This window comes from Astyanax mexicanus, chromosome 19 (genome assembly GCF_023375975.1).
Source record: "Astyanax mexicanus isolate ESR-SI-001 chromosome 19, AstMex3_surface, whole genome shotgun sequence".
Classification (NCBI taxonomy): domain Eukaryota; kingdom Metazoa; phylum Chordata; class Actinopteri; order Characiformes; family Acestrorhamphidae; genus Astyanax; species Astyanax mexicanus.
This window is the reverse complement of record NC_064426.1, coordinates 27,137,266-27,151,319: the sequence shown is the minus strand read 5'-3', so window position 1 is coordinate 27,151,319 and position 14,054 is coordinate 27,137,266.

Here is a 14,054-nt window from a genome sequence, read left to right as displayed (position 1 = left end):
CGTTTCCAAACTGTGAGTCAATTTTTCTAATCAAAATTGCAAGAACAGCTGCAGCAGGCCTTATAACCGCTACGGAGACTGTAAGGGGACCGTCTGCAATGTGCAAACACTGTTGAAAAACGTAAAATATTCACTGCAAAAAGGAGCCACATTAAACAATGTACACTTTGACTTTACTCTGTTCTTATATGATTTTCTTTTTATCAGTTTGTAAACAGTTGTTTAAGTAGGTTAACATTAATTCTGAAAAATGACTAAATGACTAAATATTTTTTTAAATTGAACTAAAATTGTACTACAATGTATTCCTTTTTTTAAACTAAAATTAGACTAAAGTCTAAATGACCAAAATTGTAAAACTAAAACTAATATTTACAGTATTTAGTCAAAAGAGTAAGACTAAATATAGCAGGTTTTTCATATGCTTGGCCTGCTAAGACAATTCAGCATATTTATGTATGTGTGAACAAAGTGAGAAGTCTATGTTTCCAACATAGGAAGTCACACTTACAAATTCAGGGTCAGCAGCAGACTAAAAATCTGCTGGCCTTTCATTTTTCAGACTACAGTTTCACACCATGTTCACACACATTGTCTTAGTAGTTCCCATCAGCAGAGACAGAACATTCTAGGGGAATAGAGACAGAATTACATTACATGTGGCTTAACGTATTCTTAAAAGCATTCAAAGCTTGTTCATTTCTTATTCCCATTTATTCACACTTTTCTGACTTCATTTAATTGCCAATCCAATGAAAAAGTATAGCTAAACGTCTTTAGCTAATAGTTTTGAAACAGTGAACAGTTACATAGTATAATGTGTATCTAAAACATCATTAATTTGGGTATGAGGTCATTCCAAACTCTGATATCCGACTTCTGAGGTAAATGGAATGCAGTATAGGCTTTAAATACACTTTATGTACAAATGTTTTAGGACACCCATTCTTATGAATGCATTCAGCTATGTTAGATAAGTTGCACCCAGTGCTGACGCAGTTGTGCAAATGCACACACAGCTGGTTCAGGTCGGTGTAGACAAAGTACACAAAGTATTGCCAACAAAACTCTGGAGCGGGGAAAAAAAAACATGAACCTATACTGGCACCATGCTTGGGCTGGAAAGGTATTAAGCTGTGGAGCAAATGTGAAATAAAAAAAATGTTTTCTGGAATGATGGTGTTCCTACCAATAGTTAACCCTCTCTTTAAGTTGAAAGATTATCTGGACAATAGAGACGGTTACTTTTACAAGAACAGCAAAAACAGCCCTTCTTTAATACCCTTTATTTTGGAATAAAAAATGAATGAACAGTTATCTCAATACTTTTGTCCCTATAAAATATCTAAGAAAGATTTGAGGTTTAGAGACACTATGGTACAGATTTGAGTGAAAATCTTAAAAAGTTTCAACTTGCTAAATCTTACTTTAAGTCTTAAGACTTTCATATGTTCCTTTATTACAGCTCCAGCAACTTAAGCAAATATTCACGAACTTTATGTAGGTTATGCTTGGCCTTTGCTTAGCTAGCTAATTAGCTCACCAAGCTTAGCCTAGACAAGAGCCAGCACGTTCCCGTCGGACATCTTGCTCCTTGTCCTCGTTCCGCTGGTCCTGCGAGAGGTTAGATTATGTAACATCGGTGCTATGCTTTTTATTCTGAGGTGAAGTCAGCAAAGGCCTGCTAAAAACAGCCCTGAAATGAAAAGTTAGCAAATGTTTTCTTTTGTTAAATGAGAGAAGTTGAAGCAATACTTACAGATGGACCTCACACATTCAGAGACTTCATGCAAATAGATTAAATTAGTTTTTAATATTATAGTTATTAGATTGTGACCAGTGCAAATCGTTTAAATGCTAGCTAAATAGAGTTTGATCTATGTCTAGTTCTATGTCCACTTATTATGCACATGCGCTAGGAAGCTAAAGAGAGCTAAAGAAACAGTTTCTGTGTCTGAAATGCAAGAAATGCTATCTACTCAGAATCTTCTTAAGAATTCTGAGTCAGGAAAGCTTTATAATGATTTATACATTTTTTAACTACAATGCTAACAGCTTACAATAACAGCGCTAAATGCTAAAAACCTAGCAATCAGCTATCAATACTTAATCAGGATATACAGCTCTGAAAAAAAAAAATAAGAGATCACCTAAAAATTATGAGTTTCTTTGATTTTACCAAATTGAAAACTTATGGAATATAATCAAAGGGAAGATGGATGATCACAAACCATCAAACTAAACTGAACTGCTTGAATTTTTGCACCAGGAGTGGCATAAAATTATCCAAAAGCAGTGTGTAAGACTAGTGGAGGAAAACATGCCAAGATGCATGAAAACTGTGATTAAAAACCAGGGTTATTCCAACAAATATTGATTTCTGAACTCTTAAAACTTTATGAATATGAACTTGTTAAGATCTGAAAGCTCTGCTTCCTTTTTTTTCTTTTTTTATTTCAGCCATTTCTCATTTTCTGCACATAAATGCTCTAAATGACACTATTTTATTTGGAATTTGGAGAAATGTTGTGAGATATCAGAGAAACAGATCAGAGAAACTGATTCAGATTTTTTCCAGAGCTGTATATTTTTCCTTTTAAATCAGATACAGAGACCTTCATCACTACACAGCTTTCTACATTAAAATCATTCAAATCAGCATTTCTTGCATTTTAAACACAGCCAAAGAGAGACTGCACACGGTTGTTTTTACACTGACTGTATTTGTACAGCTATTTTTCCTCTTTCCCTCATTTCTCAGTGTGTTTCTCAAAGTCATAATCACATTTCCCACCAGTGTCGGACAACTTTTGTGTGCAATAATTGTTAGTTAATGGATCATCCATAGAGACAGGTGTTAAAATAGCTTTACCCAAAGTAAAGCACATAAAATGAGCCCCATAGCAAATGCTGCTGCACAACTTGCCGCAGAGACAATCGCTCTGGCAGAAAGCCTGGATCTTCCGAACGGCAGATTTTGAGTTGGAGCAGAAAGTGATTTAATGTCACATGCTCTTAGGCATGCCACTCCTATACACATTCTCATATTAAGGCATAAAATAAGTAGAAACGGGCAACTTTCGAGATTTGAGGTCCCTGGAGGGGGAAGATAAGTGTAAATGAATTTATTCAGCGTGTGGCTCAATCTCAGCATGAGTCTCACACTTTATCCTATCATACTGAGACTCAACCAGAGTCAGAAAGTCCGCTGACTAGATAAAATTGGTCATTTCCTACTTTCTGTACTATTCTATTTTGTAATACTTAAAAGGAATATTATCGAGTTTTTCAACCTAATCTCTCTCTATACCACGTCTGTAGCATGAGGTTGATTATTAGTGGTGTAATGAATCACAAAACTTCTGATTCAGATCAGTCAGATCACAGTTTTTGACTCATGAACCAGATAATTTTCCTTTTCAGCAACAAAGAAAAATAGAAGACAATTGTAAGACAGTATTTATAGCTTTCAGTTTGAAAATATTAACATTTATTCATGTTGTTGTTAATTAATTATTTTAATTATTTTGTGTCACTGCTTTGTTTGTATTGATGACTTTTATTTTGGTACGCTTTATTTGTAATGTAGTGTTATGTTACGCAATAGCTGTGTTCCAAAACCTAGGCTGCAGTTTCAGTAGGGCAGGTCCTCAATATGACTGTCCTAGGAAGACTCCTTATTAAGCCCTATCCGGACAGGATTAGTTTCTCAGAAAGTCCTGGAGTAATTTTCTCTTTTAGAGGGGGGTTCTTTGTGATTTTAATTCTGTCTGGAACGACCATGTGTGTGTTTTTCTTAGACGTCTTTAGACCTACAGTTTCTTTCGCTAAACTCAGTGATCCTCCGGTAATTTTAGTTCTGTACGGATGCCCATCGGAGTTTTGTCACCTCGCGTTTAATAAAATAGCTATTTGTGTAATTACACTTTGGGCACGCGTTTCCACGTAGATCCAAGTAAACCAACAGGGAGTGGAAATGGAGGAGCTACTGAACGTGATGTCATGTGACCGAGGAAACCAAAAGGTTTTCTGGTCCTCCTGATTTTTCAATTGCAGTCTGGATACAAGAGTTTTATCGCTGAGTATAACTGTGAAATATTTTTTTCATAGACATCCCTCTGAGAAACTAATCCCATGCAGATAGGGCTTTAGTAGTATTGGTCACACATATGAAACTAAATACAAGGGTGTATGATGACATCACAAGAAAGGCCCCTCCTCTTGCAAATGTATTGTAAAAGTTGTGAGGGAATTTGAAGCCCAGTGGAAGAAAAGCTGCATTGTTCCTCTAGCCTCTTCATTGTTCACAAAATCCATCATAATTATATATTAACACTTTATAATACAGCCCACATTTTAGAGGGTAAGTTCCTTTTAAAAGGTGGGCTGTATTATAAAGTGTTACCTCATTTTTTTATTGTTGCATTGTGTGTGTGCAGAGAAATGTAACTATGGGCCTGGAAGAATATATTAGTCTACTGTATACGACTGTTCCCTGACTTTGGAACTGCGTTCTATAATTTAGCGGAGAAATGCAGCCCAGCTAGGCTTTGGAACACAGCTTTTAAAAAGTTATTAATCTGAGGTTGACTTGTTATATTTACATTTGTCCCTTTGCTGATATTTAGCTCAAATGTAGAGTTTATCTACATTTTTGGTTCATGTGACAGACAGCTGTTCAGTCTATAAGTTTTTACTGCAGCTCTATGCCAAAACTGAGGGAATTATTATTGTAATGGTTAAACTTTAAAAATTACACTCTGGCTCACATGGATTATCTGTGATTCGTTACACCACTCTTAATTAAGTTAGGGACTTAAGTCACTTTTTTTTTACATTTTCCTAAGATCAGACAAAGAAAGCAAAGTGTTGACTCAAAACACATTTATACAAAACACATTTATAATACAGTAGAGTTCAATGGGCAAAATCTATACTTAGTCAGTGACTATATGCTACAGATCCAACAAACAATAATTATGGTATAAAACATAAAAAAATATGTTAAAAACACAACTAAATATGCAAGCTGTAATAAAAAAAAAAGTGTTTTAAGTTAGAAACTGCATTTGTTTCAGCCTTCTGAAGTAGTTTGTGACTGATGTAAAACAATAAATCTGAATAGTCTTTCTAGTCTTTCTAATTCTGTGTCCATTCATTCACACCATGGCTTCATACACACAGCTCACCACATGACGTGCATGTACAGTAATTTGTCTCATTTTGATCTTTTTTGTGTTTATTGTTCCTGAAATGTCAGTCATAGATGTCTTCCTTCAGACTTTGAAGTGTAATATCTATATATAAATATATATATATACGTTTGTATATTTCAAGAGCCATCTGCAAATACACTGGATGCAAACCAAGGTCTGATTAAATTGAACTTAAAAAAACGTGATCAACTTGAGAATCGTGGTATACTTTGTGTGTGAGTGTAAGTGTATGTGTGAGTGTAAGAGTGTGTGTGTGTGTGTGTGTGAGAGAGAGAGTGTGAGAGAGAGAGTGATAGAGTGAAGAAGAAACAGGTGTTTTTTATGACCCCTAACATCTGCGCATGTTGGCAGTTATATAATATGTTTACTGTGACTGTACTGAGCCTGAATCCCCACAACAAAAATTGGTCTCTAGCTACATCAACACACACACACACACGCACAAATACACACTTTCTGAGATAGCACTAATCCCTACCTACTACACTCTACACTGTAGCTTGTTATGTTAGACCCAGCTATAAACTATATGCACTTGTGTGGTGTTTCAAATAATAAAAAAAGGAACCAGCCTGAGGTATCGAGGTGGAATTCAGCTCAAATTTATACCATGATATTTTTGACAATTTATGCAACAATATCAATATCATGATACAGGTAATTCTTCACTTGAGCAATTAAGAACCTGGAACAGTGGTGAACCTTCCCAGAAGTGACTGGTCTACCAGAATTGCTCAAAAAGGGCATAGACAAGTCATCCAGGAGGTCACAAAAGAAACCCAGAACACTAAGAATCTAAAGAACTGAAGGCCTCACTTGCCTCCATTAAGGTAAGTGTGAATGATTCAATAATTAGAAAGAGACAGTGCAAAAACTGGTATCGGAGAGATCCATAGCAAAAACCGTTGCTGACCAAAAAGAACACAAAGGACCATTTCACATTTGCCAACAAACACCTTCTCTCTAGACTAAGCTAACAGATAATATCAGAGAAAGAACATTATACTGAATGTAAAACATGGTGGTGGTAGTGTGATGGTCTGGGGATGCTTTGCTGCTTTAGGACCAGGACAACTTGCAGTAATTGATGGAACCATTAATTCTGCTTTCTACTAGAAAATCCTGAATCAAAATGTCCAGTCATCGGTTTGTGCCCTTAAGCTCAGGCTTACTTGGGTTCTGCAACAGGACAATGATTCAAAGCATACCAGCAGGTCCACCTCTGAATGGCAAAAACTATACATATATTAAGGTTTTAGTGTGGCCTAATCAAAGTTTGACTGAGACCAAATTAAATCAATTCCACTAAGAAAAAACATTAAATAAGGTATATTTTAGATAGGTTAAATTTTAGGCTATTAGGCTATTCATTTTTATGGAAAAGCAACTGTGATTTGTTTTTGTAACAGTTTAATTTCACATTTCTTGTGGTGTCCCACAAGGTTCTATTTTAGGGTCTATGAAACTGATGTTACCTATGATCGTAATGTAGTTTTGAAAATGAAGAGGTGTGAGCCACAAAGTCCAAAGGGTTAAAACGTAAGAATATCTCTGATATCTCTGAAAAGGGAGAAACGGTCAATATTAAAAGGGCAGGGGAAATTTTATCATTCCCAAATTTTATTCTTACCCGTAAATCACTTAGAAATAGTTTAGGTATCAAACGTATTTAATGTACCATTATTTTTTATTCTTGTATAATTTCGAAATTTAAATTTATAATCAATACTAGTCAAATATACTGCTCCAAACCAAGATTTTGAAACTTCTCTGCTCCAATAATGTTTCACTATAGGCTCTGTCAAATAGTTTATTATGGGGAAAAGCCAGGGCCAAATTTAGTAAAATTATTAATTTGCTTTTTACAAAATTAATTTTACAAAAATGCTTGTATAATAACATGTTAACATAGAAAGCACTAATAAAAGGGATTTTATTAGTGTCCTTTGTTCAGGGGGTCAGAGCTGTTAGTTCTTCTCATTGTGTTTATTGTGTTTATTTGTTGTGCTTCTTGTTAACTGCTGTATCCACCATACAGTTAGTCCATGTTCTGCAACAGTATCACACAGGTATTCAGTTTTATAACGGCTGTACTTTTCAGCCCCAGGCCCAAGTTGTGTTTAAAAAAAGAAGGCTTAGTAATATCCATCCATCTCCTCAGTCCTTAAGCACAGTTCTCTTAATGCTGTGGAGCAGCTTTAGAGACTCTCTCTCTCTCTCTCTCTCTCTCTCTCTCTTTCTCTCTCTCTGCCTCTCTCCCTCTCTCTCTCATTCTCTCTTTCTCGTACAGAGAACCACATGCCTCTAGCAAGACGAAATTGAGGTGAGAAGTACAAAAGCACCGAGCAGGAACCGACCACTTACATAAAAGACTGTGGCAAACAGCGAGCTGAAAGCAGAGATCACTTTATCTGATTGTCTCAGAAGACTTGGAGACAGACATGACTTCTGCTAATCACAGACACAGGTTTCTCGCTCTAGCCATGATTACAGCTACTGCTTTTTTACAATCAGATAACGCTGCGCACAGACAGCTCAATTTACTGTTTGTCACTCACAGATACAATAAGAGAAATATCTAAAACTAAATATTAGGTGTTAAAAATGCTCAAATTTTTGAGCATTGGAGCTAATTTGATCTTTAAAGTATAAATAGTAAGAATGTGACTTAGATACCCTTTAACAACCCTGTTATTTCGTCTCATAATTAAATACGCAAATTTTGCTTTTGTGAGGGTTTGTTTTATTTAAATTTTACCCCACTTCTCTCCGCAGTTTAGCTATGCCAATAATATATATATACAGCTCTGGAAAAAAATAAGATACCACTTAATGATGATGTTTTTCATTTATTTTGCCAAATTGAACCTCTGCAATATAATCAAAAGATGGATGATCACAAGCCATCAAATCAAGCTGAACTGCTTGAATGGCATAAAGTTATCCAAAAGCAGTGTGTACAAAACAGCTAATTTAATAAACATATTGTCACAATCTGATTTTTTTTAAAATATCTATTAGGGCACAGCAAGAGAACAGCAGCAATATTTGTTTGCTGCAATTATGGTGATGTAAACCAGCCAGTAAGAGCACACCTTATTTATTTTTTTCACAAATCCCTCTTAAAAGGAAAATTAGCCTTATTATACAAAAAGAAATTTCATCATGTAATTCATTACTTATTATTATACTTTATCCCTATATCCTTTATTTGTCCTATTCTTTTTTACATGCTCATTATATGTGGTTGTGTTTTACTTTACCTGTTGGCTACACTGTCTCCATTCCACCCATATTTGTATATAGATGTAGTCTTATTTATGTGGGAATCTCAGTTTTTTTCTATAATTCCAGGAAGTCAATAAAATGTTGTTTCAACAGCAACTGCAGTCTGTTTTTTAATGATTTACTTTTATCCACTCTTTAAAAACTCAGGTAAGTACATGTTACTGATTTTTCTACTGGACAAAATATCAATCAGCTAATGCTCATATTTTGTTTGTTTTGCAGTAATTGGTAATATTTTTATTTAATTGATTTAAACCAGAATTAAATTAAAATAATTCTCAATGGGGATATACTGTTTATGACAAAAAAAGACTATAGAAATCAGTAAGTGCAAAAGTATAATCTTCCTAGGTGGACTTGAAGGCAGCATGAATATACAGTAACAACTATCCAGCTCTGGAAACAAATAAGAGACCACTTAAGTTTCTAAATACATTTCTCTGATTTTGCTATTTATAGGTATATGTAAAATGAACATTGTTGTTTTATTCTATAAACTACAGACAATATTTCACCCAAATTCCAAATAAAATATTGTCATTTAGAGCATTTATTTGCAGAAAATGAGAAACAGCTGAACTAACAAAAAAAGATGCAGAGCTTTCTGACCTGAAATAATGCAAAGAAAACAAGTTCATATTCATACAGATTTAAGAGTTCAGAAATCATGGCATGTTCTCCTCCACCAGTTTTACACACTGCTTTTGGATAATTGTATGCCACTCCTGGTGCAAAAATTTAAGCAGTTCAGCTTATGAGTATCAGTTGATGGCTTGTAATCATCCATCTTCCTCCAAAGTTTAAGTGATATTTCAGAGGTTTTCAATTTGGTAAAATCAAAGAAACTCATCCTTTTTAAGTGGTCTCTTATTGTTTTTCAGAGCTGTATACACTATTAAGAAATAATATAAGGAAGTTGGAATTGGCTAATTTTCCAGAGGACAACACTTATTATGTAACTATTTTGAGAAAAATAGAGTTTCAGGGCCCATTTAAGGCCCCTGATAACTGTAGTGTGGGTAATAGGGATAAAGATATGAAGTCAAAACTGGAGGACAAATATGAAAGGCCTGATGGAGAGATTGCCGGTGAGTGACATGTACAGATATTCGTTGCCATGGTGACGCAAATGCCCCGACAGAAGAAATGAAGAGGATGGACACTCCAGCACACACACAAACACACACACACACACACACACACACACAAAGAGAGGGAGAGAGACAAAAAAGACACAGACACTTTTGGATTGTCATCTTTGAATCTAATCAATGTTGTCTAAACTCCCTGTAATGGAGAGATCATCGCTTCAAAGCAACATGAATAATTCATCACTCATTACTCACAAAGCAGCCATCAGGAATTTAATCAAGAGGCACACACCTGCTGTTTGCTCTCTCTCTCTCTCACACACACACACACACACACACACTCTCACTCTCTCGCTCGCTCACCTACACAGGCATAAAATCCAGCACGAAATCTGCTAAAGAGCGGATAAACACTGGAGTATTACAACCTGTGTGGTTTGGGTAGAGATGATGGGTTCAGTCTGTTCCTGCACAATAAGCCTCTCCAGATCCTGTCAGTATAATTGGTATAAAAGTTATTATACTGGAGAACTGTTCTGAATGCTTTTCTGTTCTTTAAAAGTGTTCTGTTCTTTAAAAGTCAGTGTAATGCATTCTCACTTAATATTCAGCGTAATTAAGAATGTGAATTTGTGTCTGTGCAGAAAAGTCATAGAGGACAAAATGTAATGATGCCACAAAGTATAAAGCTTAAAGATTACTGTAAATTAAACCATCACCACAGAAGTCTACTTCTGTGGAAAAATAAAAACTGTGAAAAAATAAAATATATATTTACCCACTTAATGTGTTTTTCAATATACTTTGGAAAAGTTTACGTTAATTTTGGCCAGGCAAATTCTGTACTGGTGATATATAAAATTAATATATAAAATATAAAGCTCAGAAAAACAGTAAGAGACCACTTATAAATGAAACATTTCTTTGATTTTACCAACTTGAAAACCTCTGGAATATAATCAAGAGGAAGATGGATGATTACAAGCCATTAAACCAAGCTTGAACTGCTTGAGTTTTTGCACCAGGAGTGGCATAAAGTTATCCAAAAGCAGGGTGTAAGACTGTTGAAATTTCTATTGTATGTGCCGGATGAGAACAGTGCTCATATTTACAAATCTGATCAATCACGCAAACATGCTTGAAATAGAGGTGTAATAAATTATCTATAAATAAATGCTGGAGAAATAACATAAGTAAAAAAATATTTAAGCTTAATATGATATACATTTTTCACAAGGGTATTACTAACATACCATAAGATTTTAACCACAGACAGATATACCCTCTCTTGTATTTGTTGTATTTTCTTTCATATATCTATTTACCCCTTAACACGCCTTGGTTCATATATGGGCTACAAGTGTAGGTGATATAACACCCTTTTTCTCTGCAGCAAAATAAGCTATTCACATTCTGAAAACGTTGAGGGCTTTGGAGACTCTCCTACAGGAAACTTGAAGAAGCTGCCTGTTTACTTTCTACTCGACCTAATTATTTATTAAAAAACAAAGTTTGCAAATAGACATACAAAACTAGACAACCGTAACAAAATAAAAGTGGAGGACATTAAATGTTTGAGTTGTATAAAAAAAATTCTGATTTTTAAAACGAAGCTTAGGAAAGTGCCATATTTTGGTGATTTTTATTCACTATATTTTTATACACTATATATTTATTTTGTACAGTTGCGGATTAAATTAATTATTTTTAATGATTTTCTAAATCAGATTTTCAGTAATGTTTTCTATCAAATATGAAACCACAGTTATGTAATGATTAAATAGATATTCTTAAGATTTAGGCATGTAATATTTGACAAAAAAAGACCAAAAAACTGACATGAAAAGAGGTTAACTAGAATTAATGCAGCAAAAAAATAAAAAATAAAAAATCCATCTAAAATAACAAACACAGTTAGTGGTCAGTAGTAGAGCATAGGTTTATTTAGATCGCTTTCCTTTAATTTTAATTGGTTTAAAATTAAAGGAAAGCGATCTAAATAAACCTATGCTTATTCTTAAAGTCAAATATATAAACAAATATAATGAGCATAAAGACAAGACAACCATTGTCGTTTTTACTGTAGGTGGGGTGATGATTATGTACAGTCAGACAGCGGAGTGTCTCGACATGCAGCAGTTCCATTACCCACAGATATTAGGTGTTAAAGTGCGACATCTAGTGGTCATCAGAAAGTATTACAGACGAAAGCGCCATCACTGAGGGAAAGGGTGACGTGTGTTTTTTTAGAGATAATTTTTGGACGAATTATCTCTTTGTTAAAAGCCTTTTTGTTTTAAATGTTCGTATCTAAACACATTTAAAACATTAATGGTGTCAATCTATAAAAAATAAATCACAATAATGTCACAAATATATTATAAATGCTCATACTTGTTTTTTTTGGTATAAAAGCAAAATATTAATAGTTCGGAACACAATGTGAAGTGTCTAGAGTATATTTTAAAAAAAATGTCTACTTAAAGTACAATCTCTTAATCTGGTGAGTATTGTTTTAAAGAGAAAAATAGCAGCGTTGGACACATCCGTGTAGCTGCACCATTAAATTAGCAAACTGCCAAAGTCAGAGTGCACTTGACTTTATAGCACATTACACTAAAAATACCACAATGACTAATTATGTCTACATGTCTTTTATCGCATTTCGAACCACGCAATGCATACTTTTCCCATCGTTACGATAGCAATGACACACTTATATACCCTGAATTATGCTGCACAGTTTATGGTCGATGGCTCATCTAAAGATTACTAAAATAAGACCTTGGAAGTTAGTTATGGTAATTAATGCATATTTTAACTTTTAATTAACCTTTGATACCATATTTACATCTCTAAATAAAATATCATTAGGCTCTGTAAAAAAGGGACAAACTCTGTAAAGTTGTTTAACAAAAATGCATGAAAGTTTACAGATTTATCATGTGCATTAATCCTTTACAGTAACAGCACAAAAAAAAAACAGTTTACGACCAGGTAAGAACATTCCATTTGTAATGCGCTGCTTTTAGTAATAATAGGCTTTTAATATATTAGTTCTTTAACACAGACCCCATAGCATTGCATCAAGCTAGAGAAAGAGTAAAATTGTGTGTATAAGCTAGAGATAAGTGTGTAGAAACCAGTGAGCAGTGTTGCCAACTTAGCGACTTTGTCGCTATATTTAGCGACTTTTCAGACCCTCTAGCGACTTTTTTTTTTTTGTAAAAAAGCGACTACCGACAAATCTAGCGAGTTTTTGTGGTGTTATTGGAGACTTTTGGCGACTCTAAGATGAACACGCGCTCTTCAGTTACTGTCCTCCGCGCTGGAGCGGGCGCTGCCGTGAGCCCCACCCCACACCACTCACACTGCAGTCTGACTGTCAGAGCACACACACACCGCTCCACCAACACAATTCAAATGAATCGCGCGTGCTCACAGCCGCCGATGACTGACCCCGCTGTGTATTTACAGAGCAGAAGTATAAATATTAATGTGTCTTCAGTGTGACACAAACAGAAATCCCTTAATTTAACTCGCACAGTCTCAGTCAGTCACTCACCTCCTCCACAGTGTCTGCCTCTTTATAAAAAGCTAAACATCTATTGAACCATTGAACAATTTGTCTATGATAGGATTAAAAATAAAGAAAACGCAAAATAAATCAATAAATAAATAAAACAAAGGTAAATACAAAGCTAAAAATAAATAAATAAATAAAACAAAGCCAAATATCTATTGAACCATTGAACAATTTGTCTATGATAGGTTTAAAAATAAAGAAAACGCAAAATAAATAAATAAATAAATAAAACAAAGGTAAATACAAAGCTAAAAATAAATAAAAAAAATTAAACATAGCTAAATACAAAGCTAAAAATAAATAAATAAATAAAACAAAGCCAAATATCTATTGAACCATTGAACAATTTGTCAATGATAGGTTTAAAAATAAAGAATACTTAAGAAAACGTAAAAAAATAAAAATAAAATAAAACAAACAAACTAAAAAAAAACTTAGAATAACAGTTCCGGCTAACTGCTGCTCTTATAATAACATTTAAGAACATGGCAAAAAACTCATTTATCTAATTCACATAAAAATAAAGTTATTGTAAAAGGGTGACAGCCTATTTAAAAAGCAAAAGAAGTTGTTCATTTGTAACATTTCTAACACATATATGGTATTTTTACTCACTTTTTTCTCTCCCACAACCCTAATCCTTTACAGCTTCAAAAACATGTATTATGCAAATTAGGTGATGCACCATTTAGCGACTTCTAGCTACTTTTAGGACAGCCAATAGCTACTTTCCTTGCTGAGGAGTTGGCAACACTGCCAGTGAGACGTTGTAGTAGAATTGGGTATAGTAGTTAGTTTAAGGTGTAGAAATAAATGTTAAGAATTGTTGGAAGTGTGGAGGATAGGTTCCTACTTAAAGTCTTGGTTCCTTGC